This window comes from Eupeodes corollae, chromosome 2, assembly GCF_945859685.1.
Source record: "Eupeodes corollae chromosome 2, idEupCoro1.1, whole genome shotgun sequence".
NCBI lineage: Eukaryota > Metazoa > Arthropoda > Insecta > Diptera > Syrphidae > Eupeodes > Eupeodes corollae.
The window spans coordinates 137,745,475-137,760,211 of record NC_079148.1 but is presented as its reverse complement, the minus strand read 5'-3'; the positions used below and the strand labels follow the sequence as shown (position 1 = coordinate 137,760,211).

General features: G+C 35.7%; 1 long non-coding RNA gene across 1 annotated transcript; it reads right to left on the bottom strand.

Annotated features, from left to right (window-relative positions):
- LOC129944146 (uncharacterized) lies at positions 1-653 on the bottom strand. Its single transcript, XR_008781399.1, has 3 exons — positions 528-653; positions 376-464; positions 1-266 (listed from the first exon to the last, which is right to left on the bottom strand). It is a non-coding gene; the product is annotated as an uncharacterized LOC129944146 (long non-coding RNA).
- Positions 654-14,737: the final 14,084 nt, after the last annotated feature.

The following is a 14,737-nucleotide window of genomic DNA, read 5'->3' as shown; positions in this document are numbered from 1 at the left end:
TTCAACAGCACATTGTCTCTATGGAGTGATGATGACTATTAAATCTGCCCTTAGAAGAAAGGTGCAGCTATGCTATAATGATCGTTTAGCTGTCAACGCCATCGCCATTCTTACCACCAGTACCGCAACCATTATTATAACCGTCAGTGAGTGTCTGCATTTAAATAAGAATACTTCTTCGTCGCCTATTTTACTGACGCTGAACGCTGACGCTGACGACATAAGGTAAACAGGAAGCTTATCCATTGCGGGATAGGAATGTCCATCTAATTATGTTTTCAATACGCAAAACCAGGATTTGATGTGCGTTTTTGCAAACAAAAAAATAAATAATAACAATTCAAAAAATAAAAACAACAAAAATACAATTCCTACCGCAAACGGCACGAGAAAGTTATGCAACAGGTGCAGTCAGGCAGTCAACGAATGGTGCAGTCACACGCGCAGTAGTTTGCGGTTGACTTCTAATGAAATAGAATATTATGTATCTTATGGATTTACGAGTATCTATATATTTTATTTCTAACCTATTGGCTTGGGACTGTAAAAGTTTATTTTGGCAAACGCGACCGCATTGACTTGTACGTTGTAGGAATGAAATAAATATTAAGGATAGGAAAGGTATTTATAATACGGCGGCGTGGTTTATTTTTTTTTAAATTCTATTTCGGGTGACAACAAAATTAAAGATTCGTACCACATGCGGTTTTCTCTAGGTAATTCGATATCCGGATTGCAAATTAAGTTTTGATGGATTATGTGCAAAATAGGCATATCGCACTAGGTTAGGTATGATGATGGCGGTAAACGGTTAATAAATGAAAACCAAAGTCTTAATATATCTATATCATCTACCAATGAAAAAAACTGCCAAGTAATAATAAATGTATGTAAAGGGTGTTTTTTTGGGGTATGCAATTTTGAAATGGATTGAAAGAAATATGAAATTTATTTCATTTAAACGATTATCTTATGATTTAAAAATGATCTCTGGAATATGACGACAAAGCCTGGCTCGGATATAGTCCAATATGGAGGTCCAATTTTTGATGCCTTTTTTCCACATTTGTGCTCGTATATCGGCAATAACGTGTAGATTGTTGTTCTCCAAGTAGTCAATCGTTTTGGGCCTAGCGGCGTAGACCAGCACCTTCACATATCCCCACATAAAATAGTCGAACGTTCTTAAAACGGACTTTCGTGAAACTAAGTATGCGGTTACCAAACGTGTAATTCAATAAATACAAATTGTAGCACGAGCACCACAGCTCCTGTACATCATGGTTGTTCAACTGATGATTGATAAAGTTAGTGATCATGAATCTATAAGCTCAATAAACAGTTAGTTTTAGGAGTGTCTCAAAATATGCTTAAGGAATATCGTAACTCCAACCAAAATAGGTAGGACAGAAACATGATTTTAAAAAATTGACAACTTGGCAGCCTTATTCAGAAAATTTTAAATTTGAATTATCAATTGAACTGGTATGTGTAAAGATAATGGTACAAACTATTTCTCCAAAAAGTTTATAGCGAACTCTCCTTAGCATTAGACTTTGTTATCAGTTTGTCCTGCGCTGAAGCCAATGTTTTACTTCTAGATGATTTTAATTTACCACACATTGACTGGATTCAATCGGAAGACGAATCTTGTCTTGAAGCCTCTCTCTCTCTTCTTCACAATTGGAACTATCTTTTCTCGATAAAATGCTTCTTACTGACTTACAGAAAACAAGCTGTATTAAAAACTCAAAACATCGAATTCTAGATTTAGTATTTTCTTCTGACGCTATTAGTACTCTTATTCTAGAATCTAGATCAGGAATTACTAATATTGATAAATATCACCCCCCCTTGGATATTTTTCTTGACTTAAGTAATCACCTTACTGAACACAGTAATTCCTTTGATTGCTAATATAAATTTGACTTCAGAAGAGCTAATATCCAGTTGTTGTCTGAAGATTTAACCATTTCTAGAATTTCTGATTCTTTAGCATTTTCTCATATTGACGAAGCAGTTTCAATTTTTTATAATATCCTTAATAATTGTTTAGAAAAAAATGTACCTTTTAATAAATCAATAAATACAAACTTTAACCACCCTTGGTACACGAAAAAATTGCGTTTACTTTGTTACAAAAGTAATAAGACAAGGAAAACTTATCTCAAAACTCTGTCTCCAATCAATTTCTTTGTTTATGTATGTCGAATTCTTTAATGAATTTAAGTCTCTTTCTAATTAATTTTGTATACACTTGTTATGTTACTGATATGGTAGAGAAAGAGAAAGAGAAAGAGAAAGAGAAAGAGAAAGAGAAAGAGAAAGAGAAAGAGAAAGAGAAAGAGAAAGAGAAAGAGAAAGAGAAAGAGAAAGAGAAAGAGAATCCTAAACAATTTTGGAAACTTGTAAACTTAATGAAAAAATCAGATGGCTTTCCAGTTAACTTCACTTACAATAAATTTTCGTTAGATAAAACTGTTGATATCTGTAACTCTTTCGCAACAAATTTCCTTGAGTCCTTTGTTAATAGCCCTCAAGAAGTTGATGATGTATATTTTCATAATGTTCACTCCTTTTCGCAAACTAGCTGTAGTCTCATACCTGTGCTACAGAGTATACGGTCCTTGATCCTTTATCTGCGTTGAATGATGACTGTTCAGCCGGTCCCAATGCTATTCCCCCGATAGTACTAAAAAAGTGTAGCAATGCTTTAGTTGAACCCCTTACATTCTTATTCAAACTTTCTCTAAATACAGGCAAATTTCCCAGTATATGGAACAAGTCATTTCTAACACAAATTTTCAAGAAAGGCAAAAAGTCGGATATAAGCAACTACAAGCCCCATTGTAACTTTCTTGCATTCCTAAAGTGTTTGAACAAATTGTTTGTGAAAGTTTAGCATTTTTAAGTTAGAATTTCATTTGCGAACATCTCCTCACATTCTCAAACATATGTTCAAACGCTTTTAAACAAGGTTAAGAAGTTGACTGTGTACACAATGACTTTTCTAAAGCTTTTGACTAACTTAGCCACTGAATTATTTTATTTAAACTTAAGGCTCTTGGTGTTCCACCATTTTTCTTAGCTTGGATTAAATCATACCTTGAAAACAGATTCTATGAGGTAAAATTTAGAAATTGTCATTCTGAACCTTTTGTTGTTCAATCTGGTGTTCCCCAGGGAAGCCATTTTGGTCCTTTTCTGTTCATCCTGTCTATTAACGATGTATCTTCATGTCTACGCCCAAGTGAACTTCTCATTTTTGCTGACGAGATGAAGATTTTTAAAATAATAAATTGATCGTATTCTTTTCCAATCCGACATTGATAGTTTCACATTTTGGTGTGGGAAAAATAGTCTTGCCCTCAACCCTTTAAATGTCAGACGATAACTTTTACTAAAAAACGAATCGTAGTGTATTTGATTGTTATATATCACAGCAAAAACTCTGTCAAATCTCCACATTTGAAGATTCAGGTGTTTTTTTCTGTTCCAACTTAGAGTTTACACATCACATTAAATTTATTGTTAATAAGACAAGTTCTATGCTGGGTTTTATAAAACGCTGGACAAAGGAGTTCAATGATCCCTATGTTATTCTTTCTTTGCACAATTTCCATATTCGTCCTCATCTTGAATATGCATCGCAAGTATGGACTCCTTATTACGAAATTTATAGAACACGTATTGAATCGATTCAACAAAATTTCATTCGCTTAGCCTTAAAGGGTCTTCCTTGGGAAAATCCTTATGTTCTGCCTCACTTACGTTCTTTTGATTTTATACTTATTGACTTCCATAGAACATTGAGCATTTTATATAATTTAAACCGTTCATCGATAGATTTAAATTTAAAAAAAGGTGGGATTAAAATCATTGTTTAGATCGTAAACGTCTTTATTTTGTTTTTTGTTGTTCTGTATTAATTCATGTTAAATTTTAATTATGTTTTGTATTTTGTGCGTGTGTAGGCTATAATTGTATTATTTTTTACTAACAACTAACACATGCACTTATGGTGAGCCTCTGATCGTAGTTTGAAGCTTGCTATAAACTAACTACTTTCTGAAATTCTGAAGTGAAAAAAAATCACTTTCGTTTCGGAAACATGGTTTTCGTGATATAAGTGACGCTTCATATTCTCTCAAGGGTTATAATCTTTTTCGCTCAGATAGGATTAACCGAGGGGGTGGAGTGGTGATTTATGTTAAAAAAGGTCTAATTTGTAAACAACATTTTTTTCGCCATCGGATTCTCCATGCGAATACCTTTCTATAGATATAATAGGGGAAGTCAATAACCTTCTACTAAGCACTATTCATAGGCCGAAGAGAAATGTAAATTTAGAACCTATATACAATCTTATGGACCAAATAACAACAAGTTCCACAAATATTATTATATGCGGGGACTTTAATAGCAACTTATTAGTGGATGATAGCTTAAGTGAAAATATGAAATCTTTTGATATGAATTCTGTTAATTTGTCTGTGCCAACACACTTTACTAAGACTTCAAGTACTTTATTGGACCTCTTTTTTGTAACTGAGAAAGATCGGGTTGTTTTTTATATTCAACTCTCCACTTCAGTTTTTTCCAAACACGACCTGATTTTTCTGACTTATGACTTCTGTACCAAACCTACTTCCGACAGTAATATCTTAAAATATAGGGACTATAGGGACTATAAAAATGTTAACATGTCAGCAGTTCAACAACATATTCGTTTAATTTTTTGGGATAATATTTATCTTCTGCCTTCGCAAGATGACCAAGTGGAATTTCTAAATTAAAACTTAAGAATGCTGTTAAACTGCCACGTGCCTTTGAAAACAAAAAAGTATAAATGTATAAGCCCTGGCTTAGTGAAAGAATTAAACAATTAATGGACCAACGAGATCGAACTTATAAAAGCTGGATAGTTTTCCGGGTGGAAGAACTTCAAGGAGCTTATAAGACCCTACGTAATCAAGTTGTCCTAGAAATTCGAAATGCTAAAGAACGATTTTTCTCTAGCTGACTAAATGTTAATGGTGATGGTACAAAACTCTGGGAAAATCTTCGAAAGTTTGGAATTGGTAAACAACGACAAAACACTCTAAATAATATTGATAAAAACAAACTTAAATTTTTATCTACTCCAAACTATTTAATTTCAACATAACTATCCACTGATTCAACATTACCTTTGTTATACCCTGCATTTAGCTTATCAGGAGTGAGCAATCTAAATGTTGTGGAAAGTTTTCTGTCAATAAAATCCAATGCTGAAGGAATTGATAAATTAAATCCTGTATTTTTGAAATCAATTTTGCCAATGCTTTTATCCTATATTACCCATATTATCAACAGCAATTTCTTACAACAGGAATTTTTCCTCAGAAATGGAAGATGGGTGAAATAATTCCTATTCCCAAAAACTCACTTTGTGAGGACTTTACACTAATTTCCATTCTCCCATTTTTGTCTAAAATTTGTGACCGCATTATGCAAAAACAACTGAACGGCTTTATGACCCGCAACAAATATTTGGTACCAATTTAGTCAGGCTTTCGCGCTCAACACAACTGTACAACTGTACTTCTTAAAGTCATTGAAGACATAAGGACCGAATTGGATATGGATAGCGTAACGTATTTAGTTCTTCTAGACTTCTCCAAAGCTTTTGACATGGTGAACCATACCGTGCTGATGAATATGCTGCGTTGGGAGTTTAACGTATCTTCAAATGCAATAAAATTATTTTTTTCTTATCTTAGCAACAGAAAACAAGCCGTTTATTTGAATAAAAGTCTGTCTGAGTACCTACCTTTACTTAAAGGTGTTCCCCAAGGTTCTATTTTATGGCCCCTGCTATTCTCGCTGTATATAAAAAAATTGCTTCTCTTATTCCCGACGCTTTAAAGCACTTTTATGCAGACGACATACAAATCTATAGAAGTTCTTCACTAGGTCTTATCGAAAACTGTGCTTTTGATATCAGGATCTCGAGAGGATCTCAAATTCGGCAGCTGATAACAGTTTGGCTCTTAACCCAAACAAATGCAAATGCCTTGTGATATCCAAAAAAGAACTTGATTTGACATATTTTTATTTGTAAACACCTCTAGGAACCTTGGTGTTGCTTTCAATAGGACTCTTACATGGAATGACCATATAAACTCATTAGTAGGAAAATATGGCACTTTAAGACACGAGATCTACTTCATAAGTCTTTGGTTTTACCAATGGGTTTTAATAGTGTCATACGATATATTTATGGATTAGAAAGATATGACCATGTTTCCTATCTGAGACGAAGCTTTTTAAAAATGTCTTTCGATAACTTAATCGAATCCCGAACATTTATTCTACTTTTCAAAATTATAACTACACGAAAACAACATATCTTTATGAACAACTTCGGTTTTCAGTATCAAACAGATCAACTTATTTAATTTATCTCCGTTTTACGTGTCATACATCTGAGAGACAATTTTTCATCAATGCATGACACCTTTGGAACTCACTCCCACCTTTCTTGCTTAGGGACATACAAAAATTTCAAAAAAGTTTACATGATTTCATTTCTAATAAAAACGACTAACTTATCTTTTACAGACATCTCACTTTTAATTCTCTATTTCTCTCTTTTTTTCCTTCTTTTTTTCCTTCTTTTTTCTTTTTCTTCTACTTTTTCAAATAATTACCAATAGTAAAGATACAATAAAGTTTGGCCTAAAGTTTTTCTTTTTCTTTTGTTTATAGCTGTACATATTATTATTTATTTTTATTATACTTTTCTTTTTTGGTTATTTAAATTCACTTTTATATTATAGAAAATTCTAACATATTATTTAAAATGTTATCATATATTATTTATTCATAAACTTTCACTACCTTATAAGATTTATTTTAATGTGTTAGTAACAATTACCAATAAACTAAACTAAACTTAACTTGACGGCCGAAAAATTGCCCACCAGTTAAAATAGTGTTACCAACTTAAAGTTCTATTTCTCGGAAAAAAACACCCGTCACAAATATTGCATTCAATAATCAGAAAACTTACTTCGCCAATGTATTTAACTCATAATCATAACTAAGTTACTAAAGAGCATCTAATTAGTCGATCCAAATCACGATTCGTAACTAATAAAATTCTTTCTTTGCGACTATAAATTGAAGTTTAAGGAAAGAATTTCACAATTCGAATGCTAATTGAAACTTTGCTAACGGTATTTTTGTTTTTGAAAAATAGGCTGCAGCTGTTTCCAAATTAGTTTCGACTACTACCTGGGATAATAAAATCGGATATTCAATGTATTTTGCCAAAAAAATTTCCAATAAATTTAAATAAAACATACCATTTCACTTAAATCCTACTTATGTACCTTTTATTTTGTGAAAAAAAAACTTCTTCTTCTTTGTTTTTTTAAATATATGACCATGATCAAACTCCTCTTTATTCCTGCCAGGCACATAAAGATGATATTACATGATAACTGCTGCAGGAATTTGTTTATTCCATACCGCTAGTGCTATTGAACTCCATGCAAGTCCCAAAATCATCATCAACCAAAAAACCACACCCCCGAGAACTTATAAACATAAAAGCTACAAAATCAAAAAAAAATTACATTTAGCTGTCCTGCTGCTGGTGCTGCAAAATGTGACGATAATCATCACAAAATATTGGAAAAAGAATTTTAAAGAAATAACAAATTGATGTTGTGCCTAAATAAATATGTTGGTGTTTTTAGTGTGTTGCCAACTTAATTATCAATTCTCTCGAAACAAAACGTTACCGTTTTTAATAGTAATTCTGTTTCACTTGAGAAGAAAGGATGAGAATTTAAAGGAACTATAGAAGAAGATTTAAAAAACTGCAATTATTTGAAGTTTAATCACAAACTGCAGGATAATGTTAATACTATCTCTTTTGATTTTCATATCATTTTGATGTCTCATCAGTTTTACGTCTCATAATTTTGACGTCTTATCATTTTGATGTCTTATAATCTTGACATCTCACTATTTTGTCTAGTTTTCTCTTAAGGGATATGAAGTGATTTTGATGTCTCATCATTTTGACGTCTCATCTTTTTGATGTCTCATCATTTTGATGTCTCATAATTTTGACATCTCACTATTTTGTCTAGCTTTCTCTTAATGGTTATGAAGTGATTTTGATGTCTCATCATTTTGAACATCTCACTATTTTGTCTTATTTTCTCTTAATGGTTATGAAGTGATAAGGAAGTGAAATAGACATTTTTTTCAAGAGAAGGAGCAAATTAATATGGTGAAACGTCAAGAAAGATTTCATATAACAGATACAATATTATTATATTTTATTTAAAATGGCGGATAGTTTAAAGATAAAAGTTCAAAATAAAGCCTCTTTAATTTTAGTGTAATAAGTTTCTGTTGAATGTTTGAAAATGTATAAGGGAAAAATTTAAAACTTGTGTCAAAATTAAAGCTGTCACCAACGATATCAGTTTTTAAATGTATAATTATTAATACAGAGTTGGCATCACTGGTTTATTGTTGGCTGATTGAGTTTGTTTTTTGGTGCAAAAATTCTAATTTCCTCCAGTTTTTTATTTGATTGGCGCTTCGCTTCCTGGACATGATATTGTTTAATTTTTTCTTTTGTTACTTTATTTTTAATAATAAATTTATTTTTGTCCATTTAATTTTATTGCATTTCAATAATGGTAGTCATAAAGATGCATAATACGAATTGCTTTTGCATCAGAGCTTGAATCGCGTTTCATTAACACTTGTTCGACTCTCACCAAGGGATATTCAGGATTATGTATATTTTTGTTTCAAAGTTTCTTATCTGGATAATAATTAAAGTCAATAAAATCATATAATTAAATTCCTCAGGGGAACAAATACACAAAACTTTTGGGTTGGTCAGATATCGAAAATATAATGTTCTTCTGTCTTGGGACATTGTTTTTATTTAATTATTTCCGGAAGATTGGATTGGCCGAAACAATCGAAAAGCGTGTGTTTTAATTGATCTTAAAAGGTTATAAGGCGCCAGCTATAGCTATCATTGAAATCGGTCCGGAAATATTTTAGAATCGATTTGATTAGTTATAGCTATCATTAGTTTTCATAATTGAAAACAAACATCAGATTTTTCTTTTTACAGGTCGTTTATAGCTACCATTCAAAATATCTGTCATTGAAAAAAAAATCCTGATTGAAATCCAACGAAAAATGTTTACAGACAGAAATCTGTCATTGGAATTGTGTGAAATTGGAACACAAATCAGCTGAACAATTCGTTTCACTTTTGAACATAAAAGTATCAACTGTCCAGGAAAATGAATTTGAGTCCGGAAAATAGAAAAATACATTTTTTCAGAAAAATAAATGCACAATTACACTTTTTCAATAAAAATTCTTTGTGTGGTTTCCGATCGATCAGTATATAATTTTCATTACTAATCAAAGGGAAACACCGTCAAATATCGATTAAAATATTTTTCGGGATCGATTTCAATGATAGTTTTACTTAACTGGCATTTAATGTAAAATAGTTTTAAAAATGTTTTGAGCACATGTTACTAATGGAAGAAAATTTAAATGAACTAGTCTTGTGCGAAAAATGCAGCAAGTAAAATAAATTCAAATGAAAATTTGGCAGCTAAACTGTCACTGACTAGACTGCTATAAGCAGACATCACCGCTATCCAGGAAATACAATGTGATAGGCCGGGCAAAAAGAGGATGAAAAACTGCGACATTTACTATGGTGACTCCTACCGAGAAAACCAACAGCGCTTATTTGGATGCGGCTTCGTCATTGGAGCCAGACTTAGGCAAGAAGTCTTGAGTTATAGGTGCATCAATGAGCGCCGCATGACCATATGCATCAAGGCTAAATTCGGCAACAATAGCCTGGCGCGCACGCCCCCACAAAAGTGAAAGACGACAACAACAAAGATATGTTCTTTGAGCTCTAAGACAAAATATATGAGAAGTGTCCTAGCTACGATATTAAAATAGTCCTGGGCGACTTTAATGCCAAGCTAGGAAGGGAAGACATCTTTGATGGAATAATCGGGAAAAAAAAGCCTGCACGATAAAACTTCTGACAACAGATTCAGGGTCATAGATTTTGCTGCGCGGCGAAACGTCATGGCAGCCAGTACACGTTTTCCACACCTCAACATCCACAAAGGAACTTGGACTTTTCCAGATCAATCTACCGTCAACCAGATTGACCACATTGCGATCGATGCCAGACACGCTTCCAGTATCATTGATGTCCGAACTTTCCGAGGAGCCAACATCAATTCGGACCACTACCTTGTTGTAACCCAAAGTGGTTCCAGACCCAAGGCAAAACAGGGAGTTGCTGGGAAAAGGTACAACGTCGAACGGCTACAATCGCCAGAGATCGCCAAATCCTTTTCCGACCGAGTTAGAAGTAACCTCTCTCGAAGTTTTCTGCTGCCAATACAATGTATCGAAAACCAGTGGCAACATTGCCAAGATGCAATCAGAGAAGCCGCCTCTGATGTGCTGGGTTTCAAACAGCCACCAACAAGGAACCCCTGGTTTGATGAGGAATGTCGGCAGGCAAATGCAGCTAAACAACAGGCACCCAAAGCAGCGCTGCATAAAAGCAAGAGAGCTGCTCATGAGCTCTATGAACAGAAGATGCGAGAGGAATGCCGACTTTTCAGAAAGAAAAAGAGAGGGCATGAGAAGCGTGCGGTCGAAGATTTTGAGAGGTTTAAAAGCAGGAATGAAGTTCGAAAGTTTTATGAACAGGTGAAATTCACAGGTACATAAACCTAGAACCGAAGGTTGCAAAGACGAAAGTGGAAAAACCATAGTGGAACCGCAGTCAATGCTGAGGATATGGAAGGACCACTTCTGCAGACTGTATAACGGCGACGACTGAATTCCGCTGTCAAGCAGGATGATCCATTCAACATAGACGACGAAAGCCAACAATACCGTCCTCCCGACTTACACGAAGTAAAGATTGCCATATCTAAGCTGAAGTCTAATAATGTCGCTGGAGCTCTTTAAAGCAGCTGGAGATAAGTTGATTAGGAGCATGCACCAACTTATCTGCAAGATATGGTCGGAAGAAAATATGTCCGATGAATGGAACCTCAGTATTGTTCCTGAAAAAAGGAGATCCTCTAAACTGCATCAACTTTAGAGGAATCAGTCTACTTAACTTCGCCTATAAAATCTTCTCTGGCGTAATATGTGAGCGTCTAAAGCCCATCGTCAACAACCTGATAGTTCCTTATTAGTGTGGTTTTAGACCAGGAAAGTCCACAGTTGATCAAATATTCAGATTACGGCACCAAATCGACACCCACCATCTTTTCATCAATTTCAAGGCCGCATATGACAGCATCTACAGGGACGAGCTGTATAGAGCCATGTCTTGTTTTGGCATCCCTGCCATCGTTTGTGCAGGATGACCATGGAGAATTCACGCTGCTCCATAAAGGTTGGAAATAACTTAACAGAACCTTTCGATGTCAAAAAAGGTTTTAGACTAGGTGATGCGCTGTCATGCGTCTTCTTCAATATCGTTCTGGAAAGAATTGTGCAAAACTCAACCGTCAACACAAAGATCCATCGAATTACTCGGATACGCAGATGATATTGACATAATTGGAAGATCAAAGCGTGATGTCAGTGGAGCGTTTTTGAGCATTGCGACGGAAGCAAAGAGGATGGGTTTAGTGGTCAATGAGGACAAGATCAAGTATAAGCTGTCATCAAAAATGGACGTTGACCAACGACGTCTTGGACAAAACGTCACCATGGACAGCTATAACTTCGAGATAGTTAAGGACTTTGTCTACCTAGAAACCACTTTAAACTAAGACAGCGACACCAGCGCTGAAATCAAACGAAGAATAACTCTTGCAAATCGCTGCTTCTTTGGACTTAGAAGACAATTGAGAAGTAAAGTCCTCTCTCGAGCATCTTAAATCACCATCTATAAGACGCTCATCCTGCCTGGACACTGTCCAAAAAAGATGAGAGCTTGGGCCTTTTATGAGTATTGAGGCAGAGGCAAAACAAAGTACATGCTGTCGTCAAGAAAGGACATACAACACCGAAGTCCTGGTCAAAACGTCACCATCCACCGACGTAACTTTGAGGTAGCCAAGGACTTCGTCTACCTAGGCTTCGCTGTAAACGCAGAAAAAAACACCAGCGCTGAGATCAAACGCAGAATAACTCTTGCTAACCGCTGTTTCTTTGGACTAAGAAAGCAATTGAGTGGTAAAGTCCTCTCTCGAGGGACCAAAGTGTTGCTATATAAGACCCTTATCACCCCGTCCTGCTATACGGTGCAGAAGCATGGACTATGACAAAAGCGGATAAAAGCACCTTGGATCGGTTCGAGAGAAAAGTTCTTCGTGTGATCTAAGGTCCCGTATGCATCGAAGTGGAGTGGAGAAGAAGATGGAATGACGAGCTGTACGGGCTGTACAGCGACGTAGACTTAGCCAGAAGGGTAAAAGTCCAACGTCTAAGATGGCTGGGTCACGTAGAGCGCATGGAAACCAATGCTCTGGCCCGGAAAGTCTTCGAATCCGCACCCACAGGACAGCGCAGTAAAGGAAGACCGCGGATCAGGTGGCGCGCACAAGTGGAAGGTGACCTCACCCAACTTGGAGCGCAAAACTGGAGATATCTAGCTAGGGACCCAGATAGATGGAGAAGTTTGTTGGGTGAGGCCTCAGTTCACACAGGACTGTAGCGCCACCTTAAGTAAGTAAGTAACTAAATCTAAAGTAGTCTGTAAGGGTTGTACTCTTAAAAAAAACTATTTCATCATGTGCAAAATATTGTTATTAATTTTTAGAACCATTCAATTGACAACTTTTTTAACAAAACACGAAAACCTACAAACCTTTAGAAAGTTATCAGTGTGGATCGCATTCCTTCCTCTTTTTTAAAATCCAATGGACCCCGTGAAGCCCAAAAGTACAAAATTAATTAAATAAGGACTTTGCTCATATTACATACAATACCAACTCATTTATTAACCATTTAACTTTATTATTATTGATTGATTAACTAAAAAAAAAATATAAAGTTAAATATACGCATGTTTCTCAACTTCCTGGTGCAACTCAATCCTTCTCAATATCGCGCGTAAATACACCAATAAATTCTAATAGGTCCTAATAAATCAGATTGCTCAATCAAAATCAAATAGACTTATGCACATATAAAATAAAAAGACAATTGCATTGACGATTGCAAAATATTACATATATGTAAATGTGTCTGCTCCCAATTCAAATCAATTCTAGTTTTCAAATAAATTCAAATATTTCCACTGACTATACGGACTTATACGAGGTTTTATGGGGATTGAATATGGGACTGAAGACTGAACAGGGAGAGAGATAAAATAGAAGCAGTTGTCCGGTATGACCTGCTGTATAGATGCCTCCTATCTTGTTGTTTTACACCACACCACCGAACCGAACCGCACCACAGCCAGTGCCTCCACTGTACTAAAAAAGAGCTGAGCGGAGCCCAATCTTTTGCCTGCCCAAAAGTATCCAATGCGTGCGTCCAATCGAAATTAGTTAAACAAATGACAAATTGTCATGCGTTCAGAATTGAATTTATTACACAACAATCTAACGTCTGTATGTCGCGTCGCGTCGTCCGTCCATAGCAGTTTATGTATGGTAGGTATACGCCACGGTTTTGTCCGCCTTGAGTTTTACGCAAGCAGCAATTTATTAGACCTCCGTTGCGTGCGTCGCCATATCGCCATATCGCCTCTTCCATTGCCTCGTCTCCTTGAAGTTGAAGAAAACGCTTTTAAGACTTGTTCTCCCGTGCGTTGCTGCCGGCCGCGCTGAAGCTATCAACACTGCGTCAGTTGTGTAAATTATTATCTATTAAACTATTGAGAAAAAAAAACACATAAAAATAGAAAAAAAGAAACCAAAAATAATTAAGATTGAAAATGTCAACTGAAACTGAAATCACTCTCAATTGCAGCGCGCACCAGTTGACCAACGCACAACGCTTGATTCAAGAATAACCCAATTCCCAGCTATGGCTGGAGCTGGAGAAGAGATAAGGCGGTATAGACATAGCCACGGAGGAGGGTGGGAGGTTTGGGGCCTGACCTGGTCGGACCATACATGGAATGTTGCTTAGGCGTATCGCCGTAAATTACATTGCACTTTCGTATAATTGTATCTATATGCGGTGCGTATCTATATCGATGCAGTGCTGCTATCCAGGAGTCTTTGAGGGTACACGAGTATAGTGTATGTTGTTGTAGGTATAACAACACTTCTAATGCCTGATATCAGCCCATGAAGACTGATTGAGACTTGCAGTAGCCGCAATATCTACAGGCACACAACTTTTTGCTCCCAATAAAGTATAGAGTAGACCGGTGCATTATGTAATCAATTGGTTGTCAGTCGTTGTCGTCGTCGTCCAAGGCATCGTCGAAGTGGACGTTCGTCGTCATCGTCGTAGTCGTCGGTGGCGGCCGACTGACGGCACGGCGACGATGGTGTCAGTTCGTTGAACCGCTGCGCTAGTCGCTAATCATTTATTATTTTTCTTCTTACCCTGGCCAAGGCGTACGCAAACGTCACTGCAGGTTAAATGCAGTGCACACAGCACTTTATTACTTTATTTTTCTAATTTTATACTTGATGACAGTATTATCTAGGTAATTCGCTCTTAAGCCAACATCTAT